Raw genomic sequence first — 16,293 nt, 5'->3', positions numbered from 1 at the left:
AGTATTATTATAGTTCTGTCAGCCATATGTGAGATGCATGAATATACAAGCATTGTCAAAATCAATAGATAGTTTTTTTGTACAGTGAAATTGTTGTTTTCTTTGATGTAACTTTAATTGAATGCCCAGACACACATCACATCCGTTTTATGGCCATCTAATGCCAAGCACTTGAACCTGTAGACCTAGGGCCCTTTAGGATGAGGTAGCAATACTTACAGAAAGATGGGGATGCAGAAGTTACTCAAACATCAATAATCAGACAGACTCAGGAATTTGGCAAAACTTGGTCGGTTTTATTTTCAATTGTCTAAAACAGGGAGTTACAACAGACATCAACAGACGTTCACTCGATTTCTCTCAGCGCATATCATAAAAAACAACTTCTATAGTAAAAACTTGTCATAAGTGACGTCACACTACGCGGCAAACTACAAAAACCTATTTGGCAATGTGATAAGATTACAGGGAACATCTAAGTATACATTCCATACTGACGGGTGAAGTGATTGGGTCTCTACTGTCAGGTGGGTAACTAAGCCCATCCCAAGAGCACGTCATCATTTGTGTCACACTAATACACAACACTCTACTGGTTATACAAACTATAGGGCTCTTTGATACATGGCCCTCTACCATTGGTTTGGCACCCTTGTACCCTTCTGGAATATTCCACACGCTAGCAGCACGCAGGCTACCATACCAGGTGCAGCGAGAGTTGGAGTGATCATTCCTCCCCACCAATTAGCCCGACATCGATCATCACTCTTGTAGCCTGCCAATCAATTAAGGCTTTGAACTTGGCCTTGTAGAAGCTCTCTGTACCTGAGAATAAAAGGGAGTATCTTCTTGGTTTTGGTGTAGCTCGACCCAATGTCTATTTTGATCTGACTTGGAGAACGCATTTTCAAGCTTTTTGCAGCATTGAATCCTATTAAATGATGAACTTTTGATGCATTCAGTGTTTTTCAATTCTACCTGAAACAGAAAATTGTTTCTTTCTCACGTTCATGTAACTACTGGATGGACAACCAGGCTCATGGTGGCCTCGACTTCTTGGTGCTGGACCAGCAAAGCCTTTCTTGTATTTCTCCATTGCCTTTAGTTATTTTCCAACTGTGCCACACTGAAAAACCCTTTCCAATCACAGGGTTTCAAGCCTTGCTTAAAGCGCACTGTGGAATATCCAGATTCTATACATTCCTATGTATTATATAAATTGGTGCATCGCTGCAGCTATTCACTACGTAGCCAGCCTTAAGATCACTTTGTCTACTTGCGCTACTGCATCTGTACAAGTGTAAATTAATTTGCATTTTCTTCAGCGTTTCTGTAGCTTGAGCATTGTCATCTCGAGACTGAAAGGTTGCTCACCCTTACAACCTTCTCTTTAAATCTTATAGAATGTCTATATTCTTTTGCCTCGTGCATCTTTTCTAGGTGTGTCAGCTCTGCTCCGCATGACGTCACCAGTCTTCTCTTTCACTCATTTTCACACTTCCTCTGGAACTTTGTCCAACAGGCCATTACCCCTTTGAGAATGCATATAGGGTTTTCTCAATGGATACCTTGTTTCCAGGATTTTCTGCGGTACAGGCACACTCACTGGCACTGCACATGTCTCAATTTCTGGCTCCCAACATATAGGCAACATGAGGCAGAGCTTTTGGTGGGGGTTCTTGACTCCAGCTCTACACACTCAAGTTAGGTATCTCCCCTAAATGCCAGGAACTCACATGCCCCCATTACCATCCAATGCCAGATACTCACATCACATGCCAGGCATTGCCATCGAAAGGCCAGGAAATTGCATTGCGTGTAGTTCCAACAATCACATGTACTCTTGTCACACATCTGATATTGCTTTTAAGTGCCATATTTACATATCATGGGGTATACATTTGCATTACTTGCTCCTCTACTAAAGTATTGCCATGAAGCAACTGATACTTTTATTGTATGTCAGGTATTCCAAAGAAATGCCCTGATACACCTGATATTCTAGGCATTCCTATCAAATGCCAGACACTAACATCATAAGTCAAGTATTGCCAGTAAGACCAACAAGCCTCTACATTTACAGGACCTAGTGACTAATGACTAAGTTGGAAACTGCCCTCTCATGTAACCTGGCATCTAATCGGAACTCATCCACTTGACCATGTTGTGCAATCTTTGTCAAAACACTGTCCCTCCATATCATGTTATGTTGTGTTATGTTAGTGGATGCTGTTATATTATTAGGATTTATATAATTATCCAATACCATTTGCATGCTCTCTCAAAGAAAGGGGGGTTAGGTGACAGTAGTGGGAAAATTGGGGAACATGCAAGACAGATTTGCTTTTGTGTTGATGCGTGCAGACCGCAAGCATGCTGAGCTGGGCGTGCGGGTCAGTTTCTAGGTGTTCTGTGTAGCGGGCATAGGGGAATATGTGTCTGAAAGGGAGCCTAGTAGCCCATTGTGCTAGGATGCAATAGTCCAGGTTGTGGTATTTAAGCTGCTTGTAGAGGTGTAGTGAACAGATGTTTGATGTCTCTTTGGAGGGGTCCTCTGTTGCCATATGTGGGTGGCATTGTTGGTATGCGTACTGTGTGTTGGAACCTAAAATGTGAGCAGGTTAGTGCTGGGAGTAGTCAGAGTCCTCGATGGACAAACAAACCTGAAACTACATACTGCATATCATAGCATTCACAGTAAGACTGAAAGGGCCTGCAACCTGGTGCTCTCCCTGTTCTCCTACCACTAGCAGACAGTTCCCATTTCCCATTTCCCATTTTCACATTGCCACCCTGCCCCTCTGCGTCTTTCTTTCTCTCTCTTTCTTTCTCCCTCAAATAGATGCACTTGATCTTATGTGCCACAACCATCTGGGAATTGGCCTGAGTGGGAAGGGGCAGATCTAAAGACTCCAGTTATTATGTGCTAAGTGTAATGGGAGGCTCAAACTGTTAGTTCAGAGAAAAAGATACTTGAGATATGGAGATCTCAGTCACCTTTTTCAACGTACTTAGTATGCAGGTTGGGAGGCTATGTGCTGTCTTAAACCCCACCCTAACTTGACTGGTGCTGTCGTTAGTGGCCAGCTGCGACTGTTCACTTACAAACATAATTCATCAAAAGTCCCAGCTGGTGTCAAGGATGGCCCTCTGTCAAGAGTGGCACAGGGCCCCCAGGTAGGGTTTGGTGGCTGTGTTGATGTAAGGTGACAGATAAGTACACACACAGCAGGAAATCAAGAAAGAAAAGTAGGCAACTGTAGTTGTGAACAGAAAGGGGCAGGAAATATAAATATACAAACAAACTGGAGTCCCTCTTGGGGTGTATGCAGATATGGAAAAAGAGTGTTCCACTGACCTTTGGAAACTCCAGCCTTCTGCACGGATTACTATTACAGAGGCCCACTCTGTCTGCTCATGGCTGGGAACAACAGCTGTGGGTGTCTGTTAAACAGAAAACGCGACAAGGGAAACCAACAGTCAAGCTCTGTACAAAGGATCAACATAAGACACAAGAGAGACAAGAACAGAAATAACCAGGGACAAGGAAGTCTAAGAGAAATCTAGCAGAAGGGAATGAAGGAAGAAACAGTACAATAGCAATGGGTAAACTAAAGGAGAGGACAGAGGAGTCAAGGAAGAGAAGGACAGGGATCAAGAACAAGGGGTTGCAACAAGGAAGAGAGCAAGGGAGCAGCAGGCAGGAAAGAGGGGGGCTGCAAACAAGGAAGCAGGGTTGCAGTACCAAATGGTACAAGGTACAGAAAAACTGTAGTGGATTGCAGAGGACTGTAGTAGGCTGCTAGGTAGAGAGTCCAGAGGAGCAGGACTGAGAGCTGTAGTAGGTGGCTGACAGAGAGCCCAGAGGAGTAGGGCAGCAAGGAGCGAACCCAAAGGAACAGGGCATAGAGGCAGAGAGACCAGAGGGTCAGGGCTGAAAGCAGAAGAGAGTAGCAGGCTGCAAGGCAGGGAGCCCAGCGGAGCAGAGCAGCAAAGAGCGAGCTCAGAGGAGCAGAGCAGCGAGGCAGGGAGCCCAGAAGGCTATGGCTGTAGGCAGCGGAGTGTAACAGGCTGCAAGGCAGGAAGCCCAGAAGAGCAGGGCTGTGAGGCAGGGAGCCCAAAAGGCTAGGGCTGTAGGCAGCAGAGTGTAGCAGGATGCAAGGCAGGAAGCCCAGAGGAGCAGGGCTGTGAGGCAGGGAGCCCAAAAGGCTATGGCTGTAGGCAGCAGGGTGTAGCAGGCTGCAAGGCAGGAAGCCCAGAAAGAGCACTGGAACAAAAGCAGGAAAATGCAGCAGCAGGAACAGCATACAAATTCGAGACAAAAGGCAAAAAGGGGCTGGGAGGACTCTTGATGCAAGAGACTGAGCTCCTGCAGGCAGCTGCTTAAATACCGCCCTGCCCTGTACTGGGGTAGGCTAATTGGCAGCACCTGGAGCAGCACACCTGAAAACAATCTGCCTCCTCCCTCTCTGGTCCTGAGATGGTGGAAGCAGCACTGATCCCTAGGGCTTCTGGGGATTGTGGTTCCAATGCTGACGAATGGGAATGGCCAGGAATTGATAGCTGTAGCAAGGTGCATTGTGGTACATGTAGTTAGTTGAGTTATATAAGAAGGCACCAAAGTCACGCAAATGGGAATAGGGGTTGTTCCAAGAGTATTCTGAAGATAAATTAATTACAAATAGTCCATGATGGTTGCCAATATGTGCCCCCATGGCGCAGGCATGACAGCTGGCCAGAGTCCACCTAATCCCGGACGTAATTGCACATGGTTTGCAAGAGTACTTCAAACAATATGAAGAGGAAAAGAATAAACAGGTTCTCTTTGAACTGGCGTTAACCATCTCACCCACCCTGACTTGCTGGTGTCATTTGAACATTCTAATCTAAACAACTACCAATTAAACACACATGGCCTCCAGTTATAGCTTTAGAAAACAATCGAAACCCATGAAGTATCGGTCAACTCTGCCCCAGGTGTCCTTTCACTACAGGTTTATTTTCTCATCAAAATCAATTGATCAAATACCCCTGAACAATAAATAACAAGCTCCCATGCACTCAACAGATTGCATCTTCCTTCTGTGATACTGCCAAGCCATAAAAACCCCATTGCTCCTTGCTGGCTAACTATCTGCTTAATGTTGCGGCTTACTCATTACCTTTCCTTTGGCCTACAAACCCTGCAAACCAAGTTTTTCAGAATTCACCTCGCAAACCCTTGACTGCAGAGTTTAACCAATTTATGAAAAGAGCACATTGCATATAAATTTGTAAATCCCCCCATGTAAAAATATCAGTGTGCATGCATGTTAAAAAACAACCGTGTCCTCTTTACAGTGGTTTCTTCATATCAAATCTCCTTTCTCGCATGCGCATTGTGAAGCTCCTTGTTGCTCAACTTCCAGGCACTTCATGACACACCATACCCAGATTGTATTTATTTTTCATTGGTGATTTTGACATTTTATCTTGCTGCGAGCGTGCAAATTTTAAATGTATCAACTTGAACACAAAGTAACACTTAAAGTAACATATATCCCATTCTCCTTAACTACGCTGGATACATATAAAATTGTATGGGTTGGAAGGTTTTGAATAAATCTGAACAACTGGCAATGCTGTGGGCAACTTTCCACACCATCGCTTTTCGGCCCATCTGCGCCATCACAAATGGGGGTCAGCCATATGCAAATCTGTCAGGTACATACACAATTGCAATATTGCACCAACTTTGTCGCTCCCCCAGTCACAAATATGGTGTGTGCAATGGGAACCCTTCTTCCTTGTGGGACCTTTCCTGACCACACCAACTTTCCCCTCTTTAGTTAATACTTTAACTGATAAACCAAATTCTTGTTCTTTAAATTCATCTTCTCTGGGAAAAGCCCTACATTCACCACTCACATTGCTCCCAATATGGGCATACTCCTCCGCTGGACAAACTCAACCCATCCCCCCACCATTTCCGCAATCTATCCACTGCTCCACACCATCATCCCAACTTGGTGGAGGACACAAGACAGCTTCAGTCTGAGTACCCATGTGTTATGAAACAGTAGTGGTTCTAGCTTTGAACAGGGTCACAGTCCTCATGGCAGCTGCTTTCCATACCTGGGCAGAACAACATTGCAAGAGCATTTGTCAGGAACAAAATATAATAAGGAAAAAGACACAAATTGGCATTAGAATTTTTACAACTAGTCTCACCCAAGACGGCACCCAAGAAAAACTCCAACCAAGGGTTATTTGTGATTCCTGCCTTGTTCCCGATGGTCACTCTGAGCTTGTGCAAGGCAGTGATTGTTTGTGTCAGGGTCCCATTCTCTGAATCATTGGGAGGCACAAATGTGCAGCAGGGGCTCCCTATCTTCTGACAGGCCCCTCCCTCCATAGCTGTTAGGAGGTCAACGATATACCTATTCTGCAAGGCTATGAGCCCCAGTGCCAGCAATTCTTCCTTGATGGCACTGAAAGCTGATTTGGCAGAATTCACAAATAGCAGGGGTTGAAACTGAGTCACCCGGAGCCACTTTGAATTTGCTGTGGTTTGGAGGGATGAAAAGAACATTTGCATATGACTAAACAAACAATACTGTTCCGGGATATCCATTAAAGCTTTTGAAGATGCAGCTGAAAGATAGTTAGACCGCTTTGTCCATTGCAATAGACCCTCCCTTCCATGATCAGACAGGGTCATTGATGTGCCCATATGTCACGCCGCATGTCTTGGGGCTCCCTTACCTGCTGCGGCGCTCCCCGTCCTGGACGGTGTACCCGCGCTTCCGTCTTCGGGGCCCGGGGCTGTCCTGGGTCTCGGGCGCTTCTGGGTATTCTGTGCGCATTGCTCGGCGCATGCGCGGGCGGCCGCTCTCCGCTCTCCGCGCATGCGCAGTGCGCAGAGTGCTCGGTTCGGGGGATCCTGCGGCCCAAGCCTCGTTGTGGGCAGACCAATGCCTGGGAAACAACATGGCTTGTGTGGCAAGCCTCCCAGGTGTTGGTGGCCACATATAAGGAGCCCCGGTCCTTATTCAAACCGCATCTCAACGCGGTTTGTTTCGGACCGTGTCTACGCTGGTTCCTAGTTCTATTTACCTGTTTTTCCTGAGTCCTTCTGCCTTGCCCTTGTTCCTGCCTGTTATCCCTCCTGGTTCCCTTCTAGTCTCTCCCCTGTTCCCTTCTCCTTCCGTTCCTGGGGTTGGGGATCCTTGTTCTTCCTGGCTCCCATTCTGGTTTTGGGGTGGTTCCCCCGCAGGCCTTTTCCCATTGGTCCTGGGTCCTACTGCTCCTTCTGGTTCTCCTTGCCTGCCTGCCTCTGTCTCTAGCTGCCTTGTTGCTGATACTTGGAAGAACTATTCTACCACAAGCCTTCTGGTCTTCGTCAGCTTCCATCCAGATCCTATTGCCTTTTGTGTACCCTGAAATATCGACAAGGAGGCTCCCCCTGTCAGTGCTTGCACTGTCCCGACGCCACGCTAATCAGGGGTGAGTGAACCGTGGCGTTCGGAGCCGGTTCACCTCCAATCCGGTTCCATTCGGGCGGGAGCTGGGCTGGTTTCCCGCGCCATCAGTCACATCTCCACAGATCATCAGACAGTCTGGCATCATCTTCGAGGTCCCAAACCGGACGAACAGGTACGCAGCACCCTCGTGACGCTATCATTAACACCATGTGTGATGATACAAGGGACGCAAGGGTATCATGGGAGAAAGGGGCCACTGATGTGGCTTTGAGCATCGGGTAGGCAAGGATTAAATGTTCCCCGGGAATAAAAAGGACAGGCACATTGTAATGTGGTGAAACTGCACACACCTCGCCAGGCTCGAGGCAAATGCCTATAAATGTACTGTCTGCAAATCTAAAAATATCCAGAAGTGCAGCTGTACCTCCAGCCAGATCGGTGATACAAAGCGTGCAGCTGTAGCTCCCAGTTGTGCCAGCAGGCACTGTGCCATTGCCTTAAAACACTGAAACAAGTGGGTAAGTGTCTGCATCTTAACAGGTTTTTCTGGCTCCTTGATCCATGTCAGATATTTTGAATATTTCTGTCACTCATTTCCACATTCTTGATTTACACATACCACCCCTTCTTCTGAGAATCCCCTCATCCCTCCAGCTCTACAACTCTTCACTCCTTGCTCCCATCGGTTATTGATGATAATAGCCCCTTTTAGACTCAACTGGACTCTTTGTGTACACAAACATTCTTCTGCTCTTTACAATCTGTAGCTGAACATTCTTTGTGGGCCAGGTAAAATTGATGCTGTGATTGACTGCACTCTAAACTTCCCTCAGACTCTGCACACATGTAGGTGCACTATACACAGTGCCTTTTCTAGCTCTATTTCATCCAGGATAAACACTGTAGGGACAACAGAAGCATGGGGGATGAGAGAGCATAAGTAGCAAAATCCTACAGATTTCTCTCCCAACCCTCCTCATATGGCTATACCATACATTATCTGCTGCATAACCATGTGAATCTACTATAGGCTCTAAATATACATTGGCCACACTGTCCAGGAAATCAGCATGAACATTTATTTGTGACCTCAATAATATATCATCAAATTCTATGATTCTAGATACATTTAAACCATTCACATTCATACTGTGTGCCGTCTTTGAATATGACGACTAAAGAAACAAAAAAGACATATAAACAATCCTTCTACTATACATTATAAATCCAAAGTTTTCTTCTTGAAAAAAATTTAATTCCTGACTTTCATTTGCACCCCCCCCTCTTCCACTGAAATGAGCTGCAAATCCTTAGGGCATACTTAACTTTGAGTCGGCTCCTATGCCAGTGGAGGGGCACCGGTATCCCTTTGTATGTCACTGATATGGACCCAGTTCTTGCTGCCCCCCACCTTCACAGCAGTCGCTGTTGTGAAAATCACACGGTGTGGCCCATGGAAATGCCACCCATTCTGAAACTACAGATAAAGATCCAGTCCCCAGGGAACAATAGTTGCATGTGCAGATCATCGTATTCTTTGACACTTCCTCCTGTAGGCTGTTGGTGAGAAGACAAAACCTGTGAAGATATAATTCTGACACCTTTAGTTAAGGCCCTAAGGTACTCCCTAAACTCCTCACCCAGGACCTCTGCTGTCTTATGTGCATCTGATACTGTCCATGTAGGTGAGAGCAGTGTGTGTAATCTACACCCCACAATGATCTTGTGAGAGGTAAGGTGGTACTCTTTCCTTGGCTGATTCCTCAAATAAAACCAAACCAAAGGCAGACAGTACCACGATTTACTTGAATGACTACACATTTTCGCCAACCGGACCGTAAAAACCCCATTTAACCATTCTACAATATCGTTGGACTGTGGGTGATATACTGAACACAACCTGTGCTTGATTCCCAAGAGCAACGTGATTTCTGAGAACAAGATGTTTAAAAAAGTGGGTTCCATTGTCAGACTTCAAGACCTTGTAAATTCCACACTGTGAAAATACCCCCCTCACCATACATTTTGCTGCAGACTTAGCATCAGGGCATGCACAGGGACCTACCTCAAACCACCGGGAGAATGGGCAAACGATGATTATAAGGTACTGGTAATTGTAACATCTCACAAACATATTGACAAAATCAATATGGAGTTCCCAAAATGGACCAGATGGCCTTGGTAAAACTCCCTTCACAGACCTCATGTTGTTTCCAGGATTCAAGTCCCTACAACCCATGCAGTTTCCTACAAATCTACTTACCTGTTTCTGGAGGTTTGGTATAAACCATTCCTCCTGGAGCTCGGCTGCAATTTATCATCGAGAAGTGTGCAACAGGTAATGTAGTAGCTCTAGAGCCACAAGAAGCAGTTCCCCATCAGCTCCTGTCTCCACATCAAATCCGTGGAGGAGAGGGCACATTGTCTCTTTGCCCAAAGCTCTTGTTCCTCTTTAGGTGATTTACCTTGTATTTCTATGATTTGAAGCAAAGGGACTGCAGTGTATGGAGCTAGCAACTGTATCAGCTAGGACACGGTTTCCATTTTCTGGGAATCTGTAAATGGCAAATGTGCAGCTTCTTAAATGAGTTAACATGAATATTGTGCTGAGCACACTTTTGATTCCCACCTGTGAGGGGTCAGTAATGTGAGGCAGACAACTGCTTGTTGTTGTATCAGTATTTGACTTTTTATTTTAACAAAGAATTGCATCTAACTGAGCCTACTCTACCAGGGAATTTCCTCCCTAGTCTACGAACTAAGGGAAAATATCATAGCATGCACAAAACTGGCCCTCTCACTAAACAACATAAAAATCCAAACAAAACATAAACAACATAAATAAAAAATAACCAAATAACCAGTGTTTTGGATGACATCTACTTGTCCTGGGTAGATCTTGGTCCCAGGAATGCCCAAAGTCAATTTCTCCCAAGGAAAAAGAAAGTCTTAAATCGGTTCTTGAAATGTTCCAAAGAAGCAAAGGTTCACTCAAACAAAAATCCACTGGCAACAGTTCCTTATTTGTTTGATGAAAACATTCCCTTTCCAAGTTCCAAAAAGAAAACAGCAGCAATGGTATTCCTGGATAACCTCCTTCCAGGCAAGAATGGTTAAAGTTCAGGACAAAAGTGTCACTTCTGCTTAATAACCAATCTTCTCCTTGTACTCTCTGCAGCGTTTTTAATACAATTTGTCAGGATGCTTCTTCTTGAGGATTGCTCTCTTCTTAGCAACTCCCTTCTGCCAACGACAATGTGAGAGCAGGATCCCTTGCCTCACAATATGTTACTGCTTCAACTACATTCAAACAAAGTTCTAATAAAATTATAGACAACCACATTTCTACTGCTTCTGCTGCAACTTGAGATTTGTAAAATATTATTAGGCAGCTTAAACAAAACTCTTTGACATTACAGGTTGGCAAGGCACTCTTTTTTCTTGTATGATGAGAAAGGGCAGCCTCTTTGCCTTTCTTACCTGTCTTGCACGCTATCACAAAATCTGTCTTTACTTCCAGACTAATTCTCTCTCTCTCAACTTTGACAGTCTCAGCTCCACAGATTAAGAATTAGTTATTTAACAAGCACCCAACTCTGTTCCCCAGCTTCATCTACACCTTCTTGTTTTCAGTAGTTACCCCAAAGCTGTATTGCCACTCTTTCAGCCTTGGATATCCTTGTCAACCTTGTATCAGAGTACTCTTGGTTTACAACAGCTTCAACAACTCTAAAACAATGGTGTTCAATTCTTAATTGGGCTGGATTAACCTTAGAAAGGCTTTGTCTGCTGGCTTCAGTAATGCTTTTTCTTCTCATGACTTCAACAACTTCTGTGACTTCTAAATAATTGTTCTTAATGTTACAAAATGCAGGTTTCTCAGTAGAAACAAATTTAGGTACACGCGATTTCATTTTTATGACAAATTCTACTTAAAAGTATGCATTACCTCTTATTCAGACAGCGTTATGCTTTAGTAAGAATCGGGAAACACATTTTCAAATGCCAACCTCTATTTTATGTTATTTAGCCTTGTAACACTATTCAAAAATCAACTACTACTTCTAAAAGGCTTGCTGAATACATTCTCCTCCTTAATAGGAGACATGCGACCGCTTGGCAATAGTTCAAATAAAACAATGGGAAAAAGAAAGGCTTTCTCTTCATGCAAGCACTTCAACTTTGGTGAAATAAGCGTGTGATACAATTCCCTTATTATAGCGACTTCCCACTGCTGTGAACAACTATAATCACGTTTACTTATTCGTGACCGTCAATTAAGCTGGTTACATTTACCGGTCCAGTATTCTTGACGATTTGTAGTACGGAGCTTCATTCACCAGCTCCAAAATCACAGTGGCTACGGGCCGATTGTACTTCCCAACTTTACTTCTTCTGCTACTACTGCTAGAGGCACTCTTGGGACCCAGACCCCTCTATAGCACGGGTGTCTCAACTCCCTTACATTAGAAATGAGGGGTTAGATCTTAAATCTGGGTCCTTGCTCTGGTATAATGTGCGCAGAGATTTATATAGGAAACTCTACCTCCACCAACAAAGATACTATCAATGTGTCCTTTACGGGTTTAATATGATTCTGAGGGACATTTCTACATTCATCTTAAGAGGCAGTTGATTGCAAGGGACTTCTCTAACTCTCCCGGCTCCTTTGATGGAAAAAGAGTCAACATTCCTTTCCTCCCTAGTAAGGGCGGGTAAAGAACCAGGATTTGAGTGGAAAGTACATGTGGCACGAGTAGGAGAATTCGGCACAGACATACTTAGCTCTGAATCTGTCTCTGTTTGATCTGAATCTAGTAAATACATTGTGGATCTCCGGTATGTAACAGCCGATTCTCATCCCACCCTGCCAGTATATGTGAGGGGTCAGTAAAGCAAAGTGGACAACTGCTAGTAGTTTTATCAGTATTTGATTTTTTATTTTAACAAATAAATATAAACAAAACCTAACAAAGCCTACTCTACCAGGGAATTACCTATCTAGCCTTAGGGATAATCTCCTAGCATGCACAAAACTGTCCTTCACAGTAAACAACAGAACAATCAAAACAAAACATAAACAACATAAATAAAAGATGACCAAATAACAAGTGTTTTGGATAACGTCTACTTGTCCTGGGTAGATCTTGTTCCCCCAGGAATGTCCAAAGTCAATTTCTTCCAAGGAAAAAGAAAGTCTTAAATCAGTTCTTGAAAAGTTTTAATGAAACAAAGGTTCACTCAAACACAAATCCACTGCTAACAGTTCCTTCTTTGTCTGATGAAAAGATCCCCTTTCCAAGTTCTGCAAAGAAAACAACGCCAATGGTATTCCTGGATAACCTCTTTCCAGGAAAGAATGGTTACAATTCAAAACAAAAGTACCACTCCTGTGGCAATAAGAACCGAGGCGTTGGGCCAATACCGCCCCTGGTAATGCCACTGTAGCTGTAGTTAAAGGCCCAAGCGTAGAAAGAGGCAAGAGTATTCCTTTTCAAGGAGAAATACAGTTTCTCACCCGCCGAAATGTACCCACAGCCCTGGGCCTTGTCTCCACCCAGGTGATCTCCCACAATACAACACCCCCAGGAATGGGAACAGGAAGTGTCTCCTGGGCTCCGTGAAGGAGACTTTAGGCTGGGCTCTAGTGGGGGATCCGCAGGATTCTCTACATACCTCTGTGGACAGGGTTAATGCTTTGATTAGTCTGGATAACAGTGCAGCAGGCTGGGCAAGGGTCACGTCAGATCTCCTAAACCCTCTTCTCAGCCACCTTGATAAACCTGACTGCACAGCCGAGGTTACATATGCAGAGTCAGAATAAACAGTGACTGCCTTCCCCTTACTAATTTCTAGCGTCTCTAAGTGCCACTAGTTCCGCTGCTTGCGCGGAGTAATGCAAAGGCAACTGTTTCTTCATTCTGACCTGGTATTGCCCATCCACAGGCCCACAAAGTCTGCACCTGTATGCCTCTCACAAGTGTCCTGATTGATTGCTGAGGGCCCATCAACAGAAAGTACCTCACTTCCCTGGAAAGCATCCTCCTTAACTCTGGTCCTCTCTTCCTCTTCTCCCTCAGATGTTACACGATCGTGGACAATTTCATCAGGTTTCACTGGTTCAGCTACAAATATTGCAAGATTGATTAGGTGACACTGTGAGGGATGTATAGATGCATTTCATAGAATAACCTCATATTCTGAAACTCTTTGGGTCGTCAAAGTCGAATTGGATTTCTCCAAGATCGCCAAGAGGCATGCTCCACATACAATGTCACTAGTCAACCCATGTAATGGTTGAAGACTTTTGAATTGCAAAAGCCGATGCCACTAAAGCTTGCTCACAAGGGAACTATCCCTGCATCACTGGGTCTAAGAGTCCACTATAGTATGCTAAAGGATTAGGTACTAGCGATGTTTAATGGGCCAGGACTGCTGTCATCACTGGCCTGTCCAAGTGACAAAACAAATAAAATAGTTTCTTGTAATTCAGGGTCGCCAATACTGGAGCATTGCTGATCGCAGCTTTGAGTTCCCAAAAACAAGTCACCATTTCTTCATTCCATTCTATTGGACCCTTCACATTCTGTACTTCCTTAAGTCCCTGCAGTAAGGGCCTCACACAACTAGAGTAGTCCAAGATCTCCAATAGTTATAGAGTTGCAAAACCTGCTGCATTTGTCTCACTGTGACGAGTTGAGGCGTATTTTGAACTGCAGTGGCTCTCTGGCATTACCTTCCTTCCTGTGGGTGATTTCATTTGTCCCAAATATACTACCTCTTTCTGGCAGAACTACAATTTGTCTTTGTCCACTTTGTATCCCTTCTCTGCAAGCAGGGTGAAGAGCGTTATTGAATCTCCTCGACACTGCTTTTCTGAAGTGTTACAGACTTGAAAATCGTCCTGGACTACTGTACCAGGCACATGTTAATTCCCCAAATCGATTTGAACCACTGTGTTCAAAACACTCTGAGATTCACAGTGCCCCGGGGGCAACCTCATGTGCTTGAATCGCTGACCACAATACGTAAACGCTGCGAGGTGCTGAGAATCGGGTGTAATAGGACCGAGAAAAATGCATTATTTAAATCAAGCACCGTTAAGTGAGTCGACTCAATAGGGATATTACTTAGAATGGTAGCCGCAACAATATTGTTGAGGGGACGCAAATCTTGGACCATCCTCCAAATGGACCCCTTCGAAGACTGTGTTACATGGGTACACAGAAGGTTGTATTATGCCTTACTTCAATGACACCATAATGGTCTCAGAAATTCCCTCATTTGCCTCTCTATACGTGGGGTACTGCTCAACTTGTGGTAATATCGCACCAGGTTTTAAGTTTATCCACACTGCTCCAACACTCTTTAGCAGCCCCACATCATGAGCATAGCTGGTCCATAAACGGTTGGCGCTTTTTCCAAATACTCTGTCCGATGTGACAACATTTTTCTAATTATGAGCATGGTGTGCGGTACTTTCCTTTGCTCTATCACTATCTGGCAAGGTACCCCAATCTCAAAAACCATCTCTCCTGTGTCTTCAGTGTATTTGAACAATGGCTCGTCGGACATGTCCCTTAGCGATAAGGACGGATCAATGCATAAAACGTTGCACCACTCTCCACCTTCCTCATCAGTGCCGGAGAGAACCGCCCTCTTCTTCTTGATAACTACTGCTTCAAGGAGAATCATAACAATGATGGGTGAAACAAAAATTCAGTTGTTACCCACCACGTCTGATCTCTTATTCCCAGGACCCAACTAAACAAAATCAATCCCCATAAAGAAACATAAGTCAAATGTACAGGTATCCCCCTTATTATATTGTCACTGCAGTATGCATGCAAACGCACTGCTTCTCTTCCTTATTACAGACCTGGAGTCGAGCATACCATACCTTCCTCCATTAAAGCAATCGACATGTGGAGACAACTGAGATCTCTGCCCAAGAGATTATGCAGAGTATCTGTGCAATATAACAAAGGAGCAGATACATTTTGTGGACCTACCTTAATACATAGATATTCAGTGTAAGAAAATGACAGGATAGCCCCAGAGAATCCCTCTGTGTCCATTGTTTTGCCTGACAAGGGGAACTCACGTTCCTTGTTGCAAGATTTTGTAGCCCCTGCATTGATCATGAATGAAAATGTTTGGTCACTTACCTGCACACCTATCCAGGGTTCTTCTTCTGGATCATTGGTAATGGGCAGGGCTGGATGCATCAGAGATCCCGGTGGGCTGTCCTAATCTTGGTACATATTAGTACTGGGGAGCAAGAAAGGATTCCCTCCAAAAACACTTGCTCCAGTGCAACGAGTCGTTCCTTGCGGTAAATTATTTTTCTCCCATGTTAGTACCAGTGCCTGGGCTGGCATGGTTGGTTGAATCACATAGGTCTGTGCAGCCCCAGTCATTGGGTTCTGTTCAAGCCATGCCTGCTGTGATTGCACAGAGCCTAGGGTATATGGCATGGGAGGACAGCTCAGGGGCAACGTGCAAGACGACACAAAGCACCACAGGTTTGATCCCGGGGTCCGCGCTTAGAAACCTCTGGGTATTAAGTGCATTATAAATAACCAATCATATCATATCATGGTCAGTGATTGCATTTTCTGAGCTCCTACATTAAGATACTGTGGCCTGCTCCTGCAATCTCGTGACACATGTCCCATCCTTCCACACAACCAACACAGAAACTCCACACAACCCTCCATAGTTATTTCCTATTGGCCCTTTAAACCAGGGCCCCATTCCTTTGAACCCACCAAATGACCCATTTCTTTGTGAAAATCCTCCCGTACCCCTCAGAAACCCTCTCATTTGC

This window comes from Ambystoma mexicanum, chromosome 4p (assembly GCF_040938575.1).
Source record: "Ambystoma mexicanum isolate Mex_15411 chromosome 4p, UKY_AmexF1_1, whole genome shotgun sequence".
NCBI classification, from domain to species: domain Eukaryota; kingdom Metazoa; phylum Chordata; class Amphibia; order Caudata; family Ambystomatidae; genus Ambystoma; species Ambystoma mexicanum.
This window is presented reverse-complemented; position numbering follows the sequence as displayed.